This window comes from Salmo trutta, chromosome 19 (genome assembly GCF_901001165.1).
Source record: "Salmo trutta chromosome 19, fSalTru1.1, whole genome shotgun sequence".
Taxonomy (NCBI): Eukaryota; Metazoa; Chordata; class Actinopteri; order Salmoniformes; family Salmonidae; genus Salmo; species Salmo trutta.
The window spans coordinates 47,064,930-47,082,925 of record NC_042975.1 but is presented as its reverse complement, the minus strand read 5'-3'; the positions used below and the strand labels follow the sequence as shown (position 1 = coordinate 47,082,925).

The 17,996-nt window shown below is 44.3% G+C and overlaps 1 long non-coding RNA gene across 1 annotated transcript; it reads left to right on the top strand.

Annotated features, from left to right (window-relative positions):
* The first annotated feature begins 10,966 nt into the window (after nucleotides 1–10,966).
* On the top strand, nucleotides 10,967–11,864 carry LOC115153720 (uncharacterized). Its single transcript, XR_003867749.1, has 2 exons — nucleotides 10,967–11,008; nucleotides 11,177–11,864. It is a non-coding gene; the product is annotated as an uncharacterized LOC115153720 (long non-coding RNA).
* The last annotated feature ends 6,132 nt before the right edge of the window (nucleotides 11,865–17,996 follow it).

The window sequence follows — 17,996 nt, the reverse complement described above, 5'->3', positions numbered from 1 at the left end:
TCCAAGACATCTTAACACACAGACATACAACAGTCTTACAACAGTCTCCCAATCAACACTGTAATACAAATAGCACTACAGCACTATATGTCTGGGCATAGCATGTCCAGTGTGTTTCACACATTGCTATATCTGGTGTGTATCCGTATAGTGCTTTAGTAATGAGGGCTGTGGTGGTCCTCAGACCTGGGTGAAAAAAAACATTTAGTTTTAGAATAATGTTAAAGGTCGAATGCAGCCGTTTTGATCTCAATGTTTAATTTAAATGGTCAGAATTATATTTAAAAAAAGCTTCTTAGAAAATTGCAATTTCACAAACAAGATTTTTGCTAGGACTGTATGGGACTGGTCTGAGCGGGAGGGGAAAACTAGCTGTTGTTAGTAGAGAGGTTTGGAACTCTTTTTTATTGGTCTAATAAATAATTTACCAGGCAGGCAAAACTCCATCCCACCAAAACAGGCACAAATTTCAGGGTGTCTTTTCAAACAACTCTAACACTTAAAGGGCATTATCATTTTCACAATTTCAAAGTATTATTCCAACCTCACAATGTGGAAATATATTTAAAATACAGAAAATCATGTTTTTGAGTGCACTGGGCCTTTAACACACTGCCCAGACAAACTCTGAGCCAGGAGTAAAAAATCAACTCATACAAGTTTATCTCAGCTGGTAATCACGATGTTAGAGGTACCACAAAGCAAATCCAGTGGCGGTTCTAGACCATTTCAACTGGGGGGGCCAAGCTGGGGCCAGTTGTACTGTTAGAGGGGCCAGTTACATTAGATGTTATTGTTGTCATATCGTTTTCTTCACTGCATTGCAGGCATTAGCAGGCAAAAGACCATGTTCATAATCATCATCGTTTCCACTGTCTAATAATGGATGTAAAAAAAGAATGATAGCAAAAACTAGTTATGTAAAAATGATTTCATACTCCACATTTAGGGGGGCCACAAGGGGGTCCAAAATTGTTGTCACAGGGGCACTGCCCCCTCCCCCCACCTTTTTTTAACAATCTGATGTTCTGTTCCAACGGGTAACTTGAAATAACATACAGTAGGTAATTAAATAATCAAAAGAGAAAGGTGTTTATTTATTAGCCTAGAAGTTATAAGTATTTAGGCATGTAACGTGAAATAAGCTTCTTGACAATAATTGTCAAAAGTGCAAGAGATAGCCGACTGGGCACAGATGTTAGTTCAACATCAAGTTTTGATTTACATTTGGTTGAATTGTCAACTAACATGAATTCAACGTGAAATCAAAAAAATTCACGCCATTGGATTTAGGTTAAAAGTTGGTTGAAAAAAAGATGAAATTCCCTTACATTGATTGCGTTTTGCAAATCCAATTCGGTTTTCTAAGTTGATTCAACTTCATCACATTGATTTATTTTGTTGAAATGATGTGGAAACAATGTTTATTCAACCAGTTTTTGGCAGCCAACTGTTACATGTAGGACTATGTTATTTATGGATTGATCAAATCAAAACAGAAATATTAAAACATTCTTTTAACCACTCCAAAGCAATTGCATGTGGCCCAGGAGGAACCACTGACACACTGCATTGTTCTATTATCAAGACATCTGCCGGTAACTCTTAACTGGTTAGGACAGCTCACGAGGTCTCCTAAATATCTGTCAACTAGGTGGGAGTCTTATGACTAAAGAGGCTTCATGTATAGCTTTTTATTTTTACCCATAAGAGTAGGAGTAAGATGTCTACTCTCAGCTACGGCCAATTTTCCACTCTGAGACTCTTTGTAGATATGGACCCAGGTCTGTTTGGTATTTGAAGAAATGTATTTCGAAATAAGGATTTGAAAATACTTTCAAATAGTTGGCTGTAAGAGTAGTTGATTCGGGCCATATTATTTGAAAATACACAGAAAATAAGTATTTAAATAACAAATAATCTAATACACATGTAAGTGAACCCGGGTCTGGTGGTCTTACTCAGGTACTGGGGGAATGGTGAGTCAGAGGAGTTGTGTGTGTGTGAGGGAGAGAGAGGGAATGCGGTGCAGGGTACTGATGGGAGGGTAGTGGTGTAGAGTGGGGGTGATGGGTAGTGAGGCTGGGCTGCGTCGCGGCGGCGGCTGTGATTAGTGCGGGCTGAGCTGCGCTCTTATTGATTGGCATAGCGGAGACACTGGGCTGCCTTCCACCACACTCTAATGAGAAGCCCTGACCTCCTCCAGTCAGCAAGGTCGCCAAAGCCTACTGTAATTGCGCTCGCTCTAATGGCGTCAGTCACGCACGCACTCCAGCCCCGGTAATGACAATTACCATAATGTCACTGGGCTCCACGGGGGCCTTTCAATCACACGACACTTTGGGGAGAGGGGACGTTTGTCAGATGCCGCGCGGGAGATGAGGAACGACGTCGCGTCGTTTTGGTCTGTTTATGTCTCTGGGACTGGGACTCGAGCTGTCACTGGCTAGCCGACGGTACAGGACAGGACTGGTATGGTTATATACAGTGCATTCGGAAAGTATTCAGACCCCTTGGCTTTTTCCACATTTTGTTATGTTACAGCCTTATTCTAAAATGGATTAAATTGTTTTTCCCCCTCATCAATCTACACACAATATCCAATAATGACAAAGCAAAAACAGGTCTTTAGAAACTTTTGCTAAATTATATATAAAAAAACAGAAATACCTTATTTACATAACTATTCAGACCCTTTGCTTGAGACTCAAAATTGAGCTCAGGTGTATCCTGTTTCCATCGATCATCCTGGAGATGTTTCTACAACTTGATTGGAGTCCACCTGTGGGTGAATTTAATTGATTGGACATGATTTGGAAAGGCACACACCTGTCTATATAAGGTCCCACAGTTGACAGTGCATGTCAGAGCAAAAACCAAGCCATGAGGTTAAAGGAATTGTCCGTAGAGCTCCGAGACTAGGATTGTGGCGAGGCACAGATTTGGGGAAGGGTACCAAAACATTTCTGCAGCTTTGAAGGTCCCCAAGAACACAGTGGCCTCTATCATTCCTAAATGGAAGAAGTTTGGAACCACCAAGACTCTTCCTAGAGCTGGCCGCCCTGCCAAACTGAGCAATCTGGGGAGAAGGGACTTGGTCAGGGAGTTTACCAAGAACCTGATGGTCTCTCTGACAGAGCTCCAGAGTTCCTTTGTGGAGATGGGAGAACCTTCCAGAAGGACAACCATCTCTGCAGCACTCCACCAATCAGGCCTTTATGGTAGAGTGGCCAGAAGGAAGCCACTCCTCAGTAAAAGGCACATGACAGCCCATTTGGAGTTTGACAAAAGGCACCTAAAGGACTCTCAGACCATGAGAAACAAGATTATCTGGTCTGATGAATCCAAGATTGAACTCTTTGGCCTGAATGCCAAGTGTCACGTCTGGAGGAAACCTGGCACCATCCCAGTGGTGAAGCATGGTGGTGGCAGCATCATGCTGTGGGGATGTTTTACAGTGGCAGGGACTGGAAGACTAGTCAGGATTGAGGGAAAGATGAACGGACTAAAGTACAGAGAGATCCTTGATGAAAACCTGCTCCAGAGTGCTCAGGTTCACCTTCCAACAGGACAATGACTCTAAGCACACAGCCAAGACAACGCAGGAGTGGCTTTGAGACTAGTCTCTGAATGTCCTTGAGTGGCCCAGCCAGAGCCCAGGCTTGAACCCGATCGAACATCTCTGGCGAGACCTGAAAATAGCTGTGCAGCGACGCTCCCCATCCAACCTGACAGAGCTTGAGAGGATCTGGAGAGAATAATGGAAGAAACTACCCAAATACAGATGTGCCAAGCTTATAGCTTCATACCCAAGAATTGTAAAACCAAGGCTGTAATCCCTGCCAAAGGTGCTTCAACAAGGTATTCAGTAAAGGGGCTGAATACTTATGTAAATGTGATATTTCATTTTTTAATTTCTAATACTTTTGCAAACATTTCTAAAAATCAGTTTTTGCTTTGTCATTATGGGGTATTGTATGTAGATTGGTGAGGGGGGGAAACTATTCAATCCATTTTAGAATAAGTCTGTAACATAACAAAATGTGGAAAAAGGGAAAGGGTTTGAATACTTTCCGAATGCACTGTAAAATAAACCCATGCCTGCTCAACTCACCAAGAGTCTCTCCATAATTGCAGCCCATCCCTCCGCAATCAATATCTTTTGAACCCGGGGGCCACACTTGCGAACATTATCCATTTCAAAATGCCCATCAGCCAATTAAAATTGTTGATTTACTAGCATATGATATGAACACTACATTGTAGATGGTCCCATCAGATAACCTGGCACAGGTTAGTCCTATGTTAACCTCGGTGGATGACAGTCATTATTTCCTGTAACAAATTCCGTATCAGCCTATTAAAGACTTTATATCCACCAACCAATGGAATTTCTTAAAATGAGTCAACTTGGCCACCAGAGGTATATTTTAAAACCTCCAAATTCCAGCTTTACTTTTGTTCCACATGGACTGTAACAAAATGTTGTGTGCCAATAGTGCATGATCATGCATCCTAATGTTAGACAAAAAAAAATATGACGAAAGCCCAAGTTTTTGCTCATCCGTTTCACACATCCATGTGCCTTTACGAAGAAATATAAAGGAGGTCCTTAAATGAGGTATGTGAGTTTAGTGTACGTCGTTAAAGAAAGATGAGGAGCCTTATGGATTTCTGGATCAAATAGCTGTCATGTACCGTTATCACCATCGCTTTAACTGTGAGTTACAGCCGCCTCCTGTCAAGCTTTTTTGTTAAGGAAAATACTGTTCACTGCCGGTCCTCGATACTCCATTCGAATAACGCATAAGACAAAGTGGTTGATTATAATTAAGCAATAAGGCCTGAGGGGGTGTGGTATATGGCCAATATACCACGGCTAAGGGCCTGTTCTTACGCACAACGCACGACGTGTTCATGAAAAAGTGTTCGGTCATGTCCACCTATAGAAACCTTTGGAATTATCTGATGCAGAACTTGATAGCAGATATAATCACTGCCACTTGGTAAGGTTAGCGTAGGACTAACGTGTCCCAGCCTATCTGAAGGGACCAGCTATAATGTAACTTTCTATCACGTGCAAGTAAATCAACGATATGAATTGGCTGGTGTCAAATCAAATCAAAGTTTATTTGTCATGTGGGCCAACAGGTGTAGACCTTACAGTGAAATGCTTACTTACTGGCTCTTACCAATAGTGCAAAAAAGGTATTAGGTGAACAATAGGTAGGTAAAGAAATAAAACAACAGTAAAAAAACAGGCTATATACAGTAGCGAGGCTATAAAAGTAGCGAGGCTATATACAGACACCGATTAGTCAGGCTGATTGAGGTAGTATGTACATGTAGATATGGTTAAAGTGACTATGCATATATGATGAACAGAGAGTAGCAGTAGCGTAAAAGAGAGGTTGGTGGGTGGTGGGTGGGACACAATGCAGATAGCCCAGTTAGCCAATGTGCGGGAGCACTGGTTGGTCGGCCCAATTGAGGTAGTATGTACATGAATGTATAGTTATAGTGACTATGCATATATGATAAACAGAGAGTAGCAGCAGCGTAAAAGAGGGGTTGGGGGGGCACACAATGCAAATAATCCGGGTAGCCATTTGATTACCTGTTCAGGAGTCTTATGGCTATGGGGTAAAAACTGTTGAGAAGCCTTTTTGTCCTAGACTTGGCACTCCGGTACCGCTTGCCATGTGGTAGTAGAGAGAGCAGTCTATGACTGGGGTGGCTGGGGTCTTTGACCCAGTGATGTGCATTTTGAGACGGAGAAACAGTATAAAGTGAAACGTTTTTCTAATGTTTGCAAGTGTGGCCGTACACCCTGACAAGTTCTGACATCTCCGCCGCTCCCTAACGCTTCGTTACCTAACCCGCCAGCACGCTACCATGCCCTCAGTCATCTAACCCAGAACTTCTAATCTGGCATTTCCAAACATCTCTAGAAATCAGGAACAATTCAAACACCCTGTGTAAAACCTCTGGCCACTTTATCTTACAAACATATAATATAAATGAACCTAAACCCTTCAATACATGCTCAGAAACGCGAACGCGATACTAATACCAGTAGTTCTATAATGATATGAGTGACAAGTCTCTTTATGTGTTTGCAACACGTCCTCGTTCATCCTACATATCCTCCCTCTGTCTGTCTGGGTGTGGCTAAATGTATCTGCCACTATTTGTAATGTGTTGTCGTTTGATGTGTGACGCAAACGGTTGCCTGCAATTTGTCAATGAACGCTGAGAAACAACCTAGAGAATGTCTTGCATACAGCTAAGCAGCAACACATATTTCTACGGCCTGGATTATGGGCCCTTAATCTAGGCCCAGCGTTTCCGACACTCGGTTCCCCCGGGACCTCAAGGAGCGCACGTTTTGTTTTTTTGCCCTAACACTACACAGCTGATTGAAATGATTGAAGCTTGATGATTAGTTGATTATTTGAATCAGCTGTGTAGTGCTAGGTGGGGAAAAAAAACTAAACGTGCACCCAGGCGGGCAAAGACTGAGTTTGGCAAACCCTAATCTAGCCCTACCTACAGGTGAAGGTGGTGAGTGCCAAAACATCCAAATCTCTATCATCATAGCAGGCAATGACCAGCAAACGACTGGATCTATACCTGTCATGTTGTAGAAGTGTGATTAATGGTTCCTTCCTGCTTGAGTATTTCTGTTTTGTTTTTTTTGTTGCTAAGAGTGATGTATGAGGAAGTACCAAGGGATGATAATAACCCTCACCGTCATTCACAACAGGATCATGTTAACACAACAACTTTTGTGTGTACGTGTACACGTTTTATTAGACGCGTGCACGGGATACGCATGGCATACGCCGCTCAACGAAGTGCTGACTTGCAGCTTCCTTCTCGACAACGCAGCAACAATAAGAAATAATACAAGATAAGAGCTTGGAACGTAAAGTAAATGGCTCGGTAGAATAGAATAAACATTTTAATATAAGTATAATACAGGAAGGCACAACTTATAGTCCAATATTTATACTTGTTTCGGGGAAGAGAGGGATAAACTGAGCAGTATAATAAGTGTCTGGTAGTAGCAGTTGTGATGTGTGTGTCTGTGTGTGTGTGTGTGTGTGTGTGGGGGGGGGGGGTTGCATGAGTGAGTGCATGTGTTGCTAAGGTGTGGAGAATCCGAGCAGGTGTTCAGTCCAGTTCAAGTGTTCAGCAGTCTGATGGCTTGTAGATAGAAACTGTCTCTGAACCTGTTGGTATTAGACCTCACGCTCCGATACCATCTGCCCCACGGTAAGGGAGGGAACAGCTCGTGGCTTGAGTGTGTGGGGTCCTTAATGATGCTGCAGGCCTTCCTCAGGCACTGTTTCGAGTAGATGTCCTGGATGGGTAGGAGCACGGTCCCAGTAATGTCCTGGGCAGTCTGCACCACCCGCTGGAGGGCCTTGTGGTCATGGACGGAGCAATTCCCGTACCAGGCTGTGATGCAACCGACCAGAATGCTTTCGATGGTGCAGCGGTAATATTCGGCGAGGAACCCGGGGCGGCATTCCAAATTTCTTCAGCCGACTTAAGAAGTAGAGACGCTGTTGTGCCCTCTTGACAACAGTGGTGGTGTTGTTGGTCCTCTGTGATATACAGTACCAGTCAAACGTTTGGACACACCTACTCATTGAAGGGTTTTTCTTTATTTTCCACATTGTAGAATAATAGTGAAGACATCAAAACTATGAAATAACACATATGGAATCATGTAGTAACCAAAAAAGTGTTAAACAAATCCAAATATATTTTATATTTTGATTCTTCAAAATAGCCACCCTTTGCCCTGATGAGAGCTTTGCACACTCTTGGTATTCTCTCAACCAGCTTCACAAGTCCCCCTTTTCTTTCTATTGTCGCCAGCGTAGCCTTCGGTAATCTCGGCCAGGAGCAGCACGCTGTGCGCGGAACAAAGGAGTGAAGGTAATATTCCAGATCTGGGAAGCTGAGAGACAAGTGTGTAGCTTCCTATTCATGATCCAGAAGTGTTTGTCGGAAGTAGGAAATTATTGCACGAACATTCTGAACAAACAAAGGAATAACTAACACAAAAATAGCCATAAAACAGCAAAGTCGAGCAGGAACTGGCAAGGGTCGCACCCTCCTCAGCGTCGCCATCTTATCGTCTTTGTGCGTGAGTTTGCCTGCTTGTTGGGGTGTATTGCAGCAGAGACAGCGGAATTATAGCTGTGTGCTTTCCTGATGAGGGGCTAGGTTTATGGTGTTTGGCGGAAAGAGTGTGCGCTCAGCGTCCCAGATTTACTACTGCGTCTCTAATTTCAGCAGGGCGACGTATTTAAGAGCACGGGTCGTTAAGAAAAAAGAGAGAAGGGGGAAAAAAGAGTAAAAAAGAGGGCCGGGGTTGGAGGTAGCTAAATCAGTGAGAACACAAAGAGGCAGGCGTCTGAGAGGTATTGACCCCCAAATTGATCTCCACAAGCTGCGTGCTCGTATTGACCAGATAGGGGAGAGACCTGGGGAGGCAGGCAGCACACTGCGCCCAACCACCCCACCGAGATACAGAGAGAGAGAGAAACACTGAGAGAAAAACAACCGTATACGCTGCTGCCTAGTCTGACCTTGCGGACAGTCGCTGTCCTACAAGCGTTCTCTCAGTATGTGCGTGTGTGTGTGTCCTACAAATAGCTGGCAGGAGGGCTCGGCTCATTCGCCGGTGTCCGAGGGCATATCCCATCATGCACTAGTGAGACGCTCCCTGCCTGTCGGCCCTTGCTATCCGGGGACCATGGGACGTCCAACTCTGACGTCACCCCGTTGATGTTGACATTTAAAATGGTTACGGTAAGGGTTAAGGTTAGGATTAGATCACGGTCATGGTTATGGTTTGGGTAACGGTAACGGTAGGGGTTAGGGTTAGATAACGGTTATGGTTAGGGTAATGGTAACGGTAGGGGTTAAGGTTAGGGTTAGATAACGGTTATGGTTATGGTAATGGTAACGGTAGGGGTTAGATTATGGTTATGGTTAGGGTAATGGTAACGGTAGGGGTTAAGGTTAGGATTAGATAACGGTTATGGTTAGGGTAAGGGTAACGGTAGGGGTTAAGGTTAGGATTAGATAACGGTTATGGTTAGGGTTAGGGTAACGGTAGGGGTTAAGGTTAGGATTAGATAACGGTTATGGTTAGGGTAATGGTAACGGTAGGGGTTAGGATTAGATAACGGTTATGGTTATGGTTAGGGTAATGGTAACGGTAGGGGTTAAGGTTAGGATTAGATAACGGTTATGGTTATGGTAATGGTAACGGTAGGGGTTAAGGTTAGGGTTAGCGGTCTCTAAGAGACTACATACAGTTTTACTTCTGACAACTAAAACTGCAGCAATGCTCTCAACACAGGACTGTGTGCCGCCTCAACCATTTACCGAAACAAAACAAATTACTGGCGTCTTCTGGCTGGCCATACAAGGTCTGAGACTGAATTTGCCAAAGGCAATCATATCAACAACAAAAAGAACTCCTTCCCCCTCTCTGCTGGGCGTGGAAGTTAGGGAGCATGGCGAGGGGAACACTACACTTCCTGTCTGTCCACTCAGCCTGAACCCAGGTCCACTGGTGCAGGTGACAGGAGACCTGGCAAACACGCAAAGACCAGATGGTCCCAGACCCCTCACACTGTCAAGGTGGGCCAGCTCAAGCCCAGGGTAGGGGACCTCTCTCTCTCTCTCTCTCTCTCATTAAACCCCCTGGATAATATGAGTCGTGAGGCAGCAAGTCCCTTATTAGTCCCTTCCACGGAGTAACAAACAAAGACATATAAAAAGTTACAAACCAAAGACTTCATGATCCATTTCGGTGCACAAATATCACTGTGTGTATGGCCCTGTAACAGGTTTTAGTTCAGAGCTCTTTCAGCAAACCTTGACAACAGGTGCAGCAGCAGCCATGCTCCCCGGGGGCGATGCAGGATCTACTGCTGATAACTGGCGAGCAGGGCGTTACGTGGAACTGCAGCAGAGAGTCGTAGCGCTGGTGGTGGTGGTGTGTGTCGGGGGAGGGATGTTCTCTGAAGACAATGGAGACGTAAGAACGAGGAAACAGCTCTGAGCTCCAAGCACAGGAAAGTCGGGAGAGGAGGGGGGGGGGTCATTAAACTGGAAACCAGGAACCACATGGGAGGTAGAATTTTAAATGATCCCCCCCCCCGTAGCAAGACCAGCCCAGCAGTATGTACGACTAAACCTCTTTTTCTCACTACCTCTCTCTTGCTCTCTCTCTCTCTCTTTCTTCCCCTCTAGCTCTCTTTCCCTCTCCCTCACTCCCTCTCTCCCTCTCGGAGATGCAATTAATTTGGATAGAGCCTGCCAAGAGTGCAGAGATAGAGGGATGCGGGGTGCACCCTCGCACATGCAGGAGGGAGTATGGTCTCACAGTCACAGACACAGAACCAGACTCTTCGTCTCCTCCGAGTCCGCGACATCACAAACGCCTCTCTCTTCCTCCCCCTCTCTCTCCCCCTCTCTCTTCCTCCCCCTCTCTCTCTCATTCCAGGCCCTGCAACTCCCCTAGTCTCCCAGTGTCTGAGAAGCAGAGCAGAGCAGGCTCAATACAACAGATCTACACACAGTCCTGGGAGAGACACCGCTCTGCACAGTAAACACACACGCACACACACACAGAAACGTACATCAACACCATTACATCAATACCACTAAGCTATATCAGGGGACAAAACAGTTCTACCAAAAATATCAAAGTATATTCAGATACGTATACAGGCTAGTGTAGAGCATCTGAGCAAGGCTAGTCAAACTCTTACTGTGTGTATATTAGCAGACACTGTCAACTGTAGGACCTGATATAGACAGGGGTGTGCCTTTCCTAATCATGTCCAATCAATTTAATTTACCACAGGTGGACTCAAGTTGTAGAAACATCTCAAGGATGAACAATGGAAACAGGATGCACCTGAGCTCAATTTTGAGTCTCATAGCAAAGGGTCTGAATACTTATGTAAACAAGGTATTTCTGTTTTTTATTTTTAATACATTTGCAATAATTTTGAAAAACCTGTTTTCGCTCTGTCGAAAAGGGAAGGGGTCTGAATACTTTCCAAATGCACTGTACAGTATATTGGCAGAGCACCCTGTTGGTGAGTCATCCCTGTTCCTCCATGTTGTTCTCCCCTAGGCCATAATGTGCACGGGACTGAACTGGACTGCAGGTGGGGAAAGATGAGGGCTTCCTGGCGGCTGGTGAGGGATTGGTTGTGGTGGATGGTGTGGGACAGAGGTTCCCAACCTTCGTCAGTTACTGTACCACCAACTGAATTTTGCTCTGCCCGGAGTACCCCTGAAGTACCCCCTTTTGCCATTAGGCCTATGGTCTCATGAGTCCTCTCACGTACCCCCTGTGGATTGGCCAAGTACCCACCAAGGGTCCTAGTACCCATGGTTGGGAACCACTGGTGTGGAAGATGTGTCATGGTACACAAAGCACGTGCCATGCAAAACGCAGGAGGGAGTGTAGCTCAGGGCCAGGGAAGCCGTCGATACCAGGGAAATTGATCGTAATCAAGCGAGCTGCAGAGAGTGAGCAGAGCACGGTCATCAACTCTCCTTCCTCTCCACCCCCAACCAGCCTCCCCGTATGTACGTTTCTCTTGACTTCAAAGGGAATGTAAACAAGGGAGAAATCGTGTGATGTGGAAAGGGGTGTATCAGTATGCTACATGTATATTAGCTTGTATTTGTATGTGTGTGTGTGTGTGTGTGTGTTCTCATTTCTTATTCAGACAAATGATTAGAATTATGTTTGAATGACTGTTGCTGATTGATGCTGTTGTCAATATTAAAATACAGATATTTGTTCCTTTGAATCTTTCTGTATCATATTTTGAAGCGAGTAGACTTTACCTTTCACCATTTTGTATTTTTACATTTCTGATATTCCCCAATAGAGTCATCCATCTATCCTGTGCCTGTCTGTTGTTACTGGACGTAACAAATGACACAGGAACAGAAAGGGAGGTGAAGGTCCATGGCTTTTTACGTTTCTAAGTTGAAGATGCTGGCCCAATTATAGCATAACACCTAGCCTTACGGTTACCATGGCTGCACGATGCGTGCATCTGTCCCGCGGGACGCACCGTGGAGGAACGAGCGTCTTATCAGCCATCACCCTGGTAATAACACTCCCCCGTGTCTCAGCCGCCTGCATCAGGCCTTAACGAGAACCCTGGGCGAAATCTCTCTCTCCCATTCGGGCTACAGCCATTGATTTGGGCTTAATCTGTTTCTGTGTGTGTGCGTGTGTGTGTGTGTGCGTGTGTGTGTGTGTGCGCGTGTGCGTGTGTTTGGCTTGTGCGCAAGACAAGCTTAGATTTGCATGTGTTTTAGTGGGTGGGTAAATCTTAAATCATCTCTCTACTCTCTCTCTCTCTCTCTCTCTCTCTCTACTCTCTCTCTCTCTATGTTTTAACATGTGTACATGTACCTAATACTTAATTCTTTTCCTGCACACCTACACTGTTATTTATGTTGAAGAAGTAAACCATCCAGACGATGCACTATTTGGAATACAGCATTGTTTGTCTGCTTAGGGTGACGCTGCTTACCAATTTTGACTATATCTATTTAAAAAAAAATACATTTGACATCAGTACTGAAAATCCTCCTGCCGACATGACGGTGAACTATTGTGTTATCATTGTGTATGCAAGGGATCCACACATAACAACTACAAGAAGAATTGGTCTGGGTGTAAATAAACACCAACCTATTGAAGAACTAAGAAGTCCCAAGTGGCCAGCTTGAGCATTAAATCAATGTTTCCAATGTGGTCTGTGGCCGTATCTACAAAGCGTCCAGGAAAGGTTCTAGGAATCCTGCTAAAACCGGTTTCAAGACTAAAATAGCTCCCAGCTCAGAGTAGGTTTTAGGATGACATTAACACACCGCTCAGACAAACTGAGCCAGGAGTAAAATCAACTCCTAAAAGTTGATCTCGGTTGGTGATCACGACAGCTTAAGGTGCTGCAAACGGAAGATAGTGGTGACAGACGCTCATTGACATTGTTGCAAGTGATAGGGAATAACCAATCACGATGAGGCATCGCCATGGACACTATACCACCCGATCACGGTGAATGTGTCTGTACACCAAATGTTGCAATGGTGAAACGTTTGATATAACTCTCGCCTGACACGGTCACTTTGCCTATTCTTAATTATTGCCTAATATGTTGGCATGCACAACCTTTTTGATTTAACCAGTGGATGGCTCCGCCGGATGGTTGTTGTTAAAAGCAGATTTTATATTACTGTTATATCAACACACTTGTCAGTCCTGTTCAACAACTCTAAATTGCTTTGGCACGGTAGGCATCAAGTCACTTGCCGGTTGCATAAAACGTTTGAAGGGTCTATCATTTTTACTGAACACAATCGAAGTTAACGTAGGCCCTGGATAGAGTACATTTAATTGCCCAATTCAGACATATTTTTTTAACAACATGATATTGCAGTCCAAAGGGATAACTTGAAATAACATGATGCAGGCCTATAATGAAATATTATATATATATTTTGAAGTGATTATTTATTAGCCATGTGGTTTCAGTATTTAGGCATATCTTGTGAATAAAGGCCTTGTGAAATAATTGTCAAAAGTGCAATAGGTACTGTTGCATCCCTCTGGGCAAAAACGGATTGTTTCCACGTTATTTCAACCCCCCAAAATAAATGTGATGACGTTGAATCAACGTGGAAAATTGTTTGGATTTGCAAAAAGCAATCAACATAAGGGCAATTCGTCTTTTTTTCACCCTACTTCTAACCTAAATACAATGACATGGTGACATTTGTTGTTGATTTCAAGTTAAATTCACATTCGTTGACATCTCAACCGAATGCAAATCAAAACTAGATGTTTAACTGATGTCTGTACCCAGTGGGATGTAGGTCTAGATTATTTATGGGTTGATCATATAGAAATATAAAAACTTTATTTCAACAACTTCAGAAGCAATTGCCTGTCTATGGCGCAGGAGGCACTGAATCGCTGCGTTTTTCCATTATCAACACACCTGCTAGTAACTCTTTACAGCTCACGAGGTCCCCTAAATACCTGTCGACTGAGTGGGACTCTTATGACTAAAGAGGCTTCAAGCGTAGCTTTTATTTTCACCAATAAGAGTAGGACTAAAATGTCTATATTCTCAGCACCAATGTTCTACTCTAAGATGCTTGGTAATTACAGCCGAAAACGGCTTCCTTCCTGGTAAACGACAAATCACCACTGACATAACATAACAGACTTAGGTAACGTAGTGATTGGCTTTTGGATGACCAATATACCCATCAGGTTGGCTGCCTTTTGTCTCGTCTACATTTTCATCTATGGTGGATGTCTATAGATGCCCAGGTTTGGTCTCTCCTCATTAAGTTGGTCCTTGTTCCATATCAAAGTTATACAATCGGAACAAGTAGCGAAGATATTGTTGTGTGCGTTCTTGCAAACAGTGAATTATTCATCTCTGTGACTGATATGGCAGAGTGGTGTTTTTTTTATTTTTTATTCCTGGCCTGTCAATGTCCTCTTGTTACACAAGTCAGGCTTGTCAATATGATCTTTGCTAACTAACAGGATACAGAAATAGCCTGAGTGTGTCACTGAGGCATTATGCCTTAGTACCATTCTATCTCCCTGCAGCAGCTCTCTCACAGCTCACACACAAACACAGGACAGGAGGTCCCCTGGGTAGTGGAGAGGGAGGTGTGTATGACGTCACCACCAGAGATGAGGCATAACCCCCCCCCCAGCTTTCAGACCCACACACAGTGTGTATAATTGGGTACGTTCAGCCGCTGGAAGCTCGTCATCATAACAGATACATTCTGAGGCTGGAGTTTGACGCCTCTTGTCCTCATAGCAGAGACTGTTATGCACACGAACAAAATAAAGGGGGAGCGGTGTTGCTGGCCAAAATGCACGAACCTCAAAGCCACAGCAGAAACAAAGATACAAGAGAGATGAGGAAACGGTCATCACTGTTAAATTGATGTGCGTCAATCATCAAGACGCAACTGAGTTCTCACCGCCTGCATCACCTAACCTAAGCCAGATGGAGGTCCATTCAAAGCCAGTCACGCTAAAGCATAACATCTCACACGCTGAGCAGTCACAGAGAAATCAGCCTTTTCCTTCGCCACTGTCGACCATTGGCGGAGTGTTAGCTAAGTTTGACGTTCATGCACAGTAGCTCTCAAACCAGCCAGGTATATTCACGGAGGTAAGTCATTTCATCACACCAAATAGTCATTTTAAATGCCTAAATATCTGTTTATTCTGGAAGCATACATCTTCCTCTTTCTTTTAAGACATTTCCTTTACTCACAACAATAGAATTGCGTCATCTCCTACTATCTTCCCCTTGCGAGGAAGGAGGCGAGCGGAGCGGAGAGAGAAGGGAAGGGGTCTGCCTGTGCAGGGGCATTTGGATGGGGGAATGGGGGAAGGGCACGTCTGCCGGCCAAGAGGGTGAGCAGATCAGTGCAGCTCAGTGTCTGCGAGGCGGTGATAAGATTCCAGGATTCTTCCACTGTGACAGGCCCTGCTCACCCACCCTAGCACCACCCCTCTGTAGAGAAACACCTGCACCACTACCACCACCTAACCCTCAACTCCAACTATACTGTACCGCCTCACTGTAGTCACCAACCTCAATCAACTCTCACCACACCGAGGGGTTTTGGACACTTGGGGGAGGAGGGTGGTTGGGGGGAGGAAGGTGGTCCGATTAATATCTGACCATTAGTGGTTTGGGTTCGTACCAGGGTTGGGGTCAATTCCATTTTGGAATTCCAGTCAATTTCGAAAGTAAACCAAATTCCAATTCCACATGTTTTTTTCCATTGGAGAATTGGAATTGGAATTTCAGTGTACTTCCTGAATGGACTAGAATTCAAATGGGATTTACCCCAACCCTGGGTCATACCACGATTTAAACCTATTAAGTAGTGTTTTTCTCAGCAGCAGGCATCAAATAGGAATATAAGAATTAAACAGTGAGTCCACTCCACCTCAGATCCTCCTACACACAGGCACACAATCATGTTTGCTCTCTCACTCTGCTGTCTTTTTTATCTCCCCCTTCCCCTCCACCCCCCTCAATGATGACAGGTTGGGCAGTGAGCAGTGCTGTGCGGAGCGGTGCGGGGCGGCGAGGAGCAGAGGAGGCGAGGAGGACGCCGCGGCGCACATTAATAATGCAGGGACTCAGCCCCCCCCCCCTCCCGCCCCAGAGCCACGGCGATGGCACCGGCCCAGCGCTGTCACCAGGGGGTGGGGGGAAGCTGGTTATACGCACTCTCCAAACCTCACAACGCCAAGCTGCTCACCAGCTCACGCACACGCACGTACACGCACACTCGCACTCGCACTAGCGAGCCCACCACTCGGGGCCGCCGTGGATACTCACTCGTTAGAAAAACGGGGCCATTAGAACCACTGCAGAAACCAGTATCTACGTCCACAATGCTAACTCTAGCCAGGGTTTGCAATGATCTGATATTTGAATTATTTCTCAGGAGCTGGAATTCACCTTCATGCCCTCTGCCCCATGTAGCCCACTAAGATATGCTCTGCAAAGCTCCGTGATCATGAAATTCCCACCATCGCAATCAAAGCCTCATTTGACCTGTTATATTCATTACCTCCAATAGAATGGAATAACTTCAGTTGTGGCCTTTTAGCCTACGTTGGAGCTCATAAAGAGCTTGCAATTGGATAAATGAACTGACTTTGGTAAAAGAGTGAAAACACACTGTTTACAACGCATGGCAATCCCTAGTTGTCCGGATGTTCTCCCTGTTTGATGCAAAGCGAGGCTCAATGTGTTTCTTTAAGTCAAATGTAAGTAGAGTATTGTTTGTATGCCCAGAGATTTACTGAATTGATTTGTTGACTCGCTTTAAATACAGGTGCTCCATGAAGAACAAAATCATGTTTAGTATGTTCCTGTGTCATTTGCTCTTTCCCGTCTATAGGTAACGCCACACCTGTGTCACAGCAGCATGCATGAAGTCGCTAGAGTGAAGCTGACTCCTGCCATCCAAAAAAGCCTCCCTTTGCACTTAAACAGCCTTCTCCTTCATGGCTTTGAGAACAAAGCTCTCCATCAGCGTTATTGAGTAAATATTAATTATTCATAGCTTTCTAATTGTGTTTTTTTTTTTTTTTTACCTGTAAATGTCATGCGGCAGCAGGGGAGCAGGAGAGAAGGACAGCTGAGAGGCGTGGAGGAGCTGGTGACTCCATAGATTTGGAGGGACATTCCAGACAGAATCTTCTCTATTCTTCATTTCGATTTTGGTTCTACTTTAACGTTACAATGCTGCATCGATCCACCCGTTGCATGGGCCACACAGTCTACGTACAGTGCCTTCAGAAAGTATTCACACCCCTCGACTTTTCCCACATTTTGTTGTGTTACAAAGTGGGATTCAAATGTATTTAATTGTCCATTTTTGTCAACAATTTACACAAAATACTCTGTAATATCAAAGTGGAAGAAAAATTCTAACATTTGTATAAAATAATATATGAAAAATAAAATGGTAATATATCTTGATTACATAAGTATTCAACCCACTGAGTCAATACATTAGAATCACCTTTGGCAGCGATTACAGCTGGGAGTATTTCTGGGTAAGTTTCTAAGAGTTTTGCACACCTGGATTGTACAATATTTGCACTTTATTCTTTAAAAAATTCTTCAAGTGCTGTCAAGTTGGTTGTTGATCATTGCTTGACAGCCATTTTCAAATCTTGACATAGATTTTCAAGCTGATAACCAGGCCACTCAGAAACATTCAATATCGTCTTGATCAGAAACTCCAGTGTATATTTAGCCATGTGTTTTAGGTTATTGTCCTGCTGAAAGGTGAATTTGTATCCAAGCAGACTGAACCAGCCTTTCCTCTAGGATTCTGCCTGTGCTTAGCTGTTT